Genomic DNA, 2174 nt, shown 5'->3' with positions numbered 1-2174 from the left:
TTGCCGGAAAGTAAATTCGGACGAAAGGAAGTTTTTTTTTGGTATTAAAAAGAGAGCTGACAGACGGAGTCTGCAGCGCTCGCAACAAGAATAATGATTTTATCAAGAAGCTTAGTTAACATGAGTCTCATAACATGACAAATATATCCCACATATTGGACGGGACCCTCATTATTCAACTACCGCGCCTACAAGATTGGGCTTTGAAAGTCTCGTATCCCAAACCATGACTTCAAACACTCTGATGCTTCAATTACATCACTCCCCATACGGTTTTTAAGATCTGTGATCGTTATAAGCTGTTGCAGAAGTGTTTGGCAAGGTTTGGCGCTTGTTCGGATGCAAACTGTTGTTAGATTCTCAGTGGTTACAAAATATGAAGGCTGGCCAACTCAGGTGGTTGGGGAGTAAAGATAAAAGACCTCAATTATTCAAGTTAAAGAAGAAGAGGATGGACAACGATACATCACAAATTTTTGTCCCTAATAGTGTCACCGTATTTCTGACAACTGTTTTGCGGTCTCTTCGAATGACTGGCAGAAGGCGCTGAATACTGTTAGCTTGGCGTTACATGCTTCCCCTTTCTGGCGCGCGAGCAGGTTCGCTGATTCTAGGATTGAGACTGGCTGGTGTTCCCTGGGTGAGGAGAGCTCGGGGAAGCCTAGGGGGATAGCCTGTTGAGCTCCTTCCGCGGCTCTGGCAAAAGAAACGGCCTTTAGTGGTGAAGATGGCGTGCGGGTTGCAGGCTAGATCCGAAAGAGCCAATTGGGCGATTCACAACGGCGGAAGGACTGTTTCGGAGAAGGGCTGCGCGTGCCCCTCGAGCAAGGTCGGTTGGGGTGTGAATTCCCAGATCATACGGAAATGGGATGTCATGCGGACTGGTGGTAGCCATTGCCATCGCCGCCGTCGAGGGCTGCGCAGAGGCGCGAGGAAAATAGTTTTGATCGCAGTTATTAAGGGATTCGGTATAAATTAAGTGTAATTTCTTAACATCTACGTGCCAAGAAAGTAATAATACAGGGGAAGGTTGACTAGCACTGATACCATGCGTCGAGCAACCCCCTCTTTGAGGTTGCAGGCGAAGACAGAACCTAAAAAGTGAGGGCGTGGCACGAGTAACTCGAGCATTACACTGTGATGATATGAGCAATATCCAGTACATGGCCGTGAGCGGAACTGAGACCTGATCTCCACCACCGCTCGTCTGGTAACATGACACTAGTTGGCCAAGTAAGCAAGCCTTCCGCCGGTCTATTCTGAGTCAGTTCTTCTTCCCTGAATCGTCCCAAAGTCTCTGGTCCTCGCGAGAGAGAACACATATCGCACCACGAAATTAACTACGGTTGAGTAGCGTAACTAGTTATACTTGTACAAATTCATATAACAGAGCATTGATGTAAAATCATCTGTCATGCAGAACAGGCAGTATTAGTTCGCCGGTTCGGACAGCCAAGGCTACATGCCGTTACATGCGGCCAAGTCTTCCAACCGGCTGGCCAACTGGATTAAAAAGATGCTCTGTTCTGTTAGCGGAATCCTTCGCCTGGCAGGCGACAGTAGCGCCCCAGAATATACCACGGCACCATTTGCCGTTGCAGTTTTCTTCGCTCAAAACCATAAATACTGCATCTTACAAGCCTGACTATACTTGGCTTACCTTTTTTCCACTTTGGTGTATCAACATCGCAGCGACGTTTGTTGGCTTGACTGAGAGCCATGTCAAACGGAGTTAGCAGGACATTGGCCATTCAAAACAGCAGTAAACGTGGTGTGACCCCTGAAGCAATGATGCTACCTCCTCTGCGACAGGTCAGTAGCCTCTGATTGTACGTCATTTTAGATTTGATAGCTAATGTCGCGTAGCTTTTTCCCGAGCTGTGTACGCAACAACCTTTCTATGCTACTCCGTCACCGAGTGTCCGACAGCAGTCATCACCGGTGCATGTTCATTCGCCAGCCTTCATTGGATGTCAAAGTCTTGAATACTCTCCACGCGCAAGTCCGACCTCAAGCCTAAGGAGCGATGATGCGGCTGAATCGAAAGACCGAAGCTTACCAGAACCCCTAATCATGAGTAGGCTCCGGCGAAGCACGCACTATTCTCGAACGTCTAAGATACGACGGCATCCAACGTACGTGGCGGTTCAGCCAGAGATGCTCATCAATCCATC

The sequence above is a fragment of the Metarhizium robertsii genome (genome assembly GCF_000187425.2).
Source record: "Metarhizium robertsii ARSEF 23 chromosome Unknown MAA_Scf_8, whole genome shotgun sequence".
NCBI lineage: Eukaryota > Fungi > Ascomycota > Sordariomycetes > Hypocreales > Clavicipitaceae > Metarhizium > Metarhizium robertsii.
Note: the sequence above shows the minus strand (reverse complement) of the source record.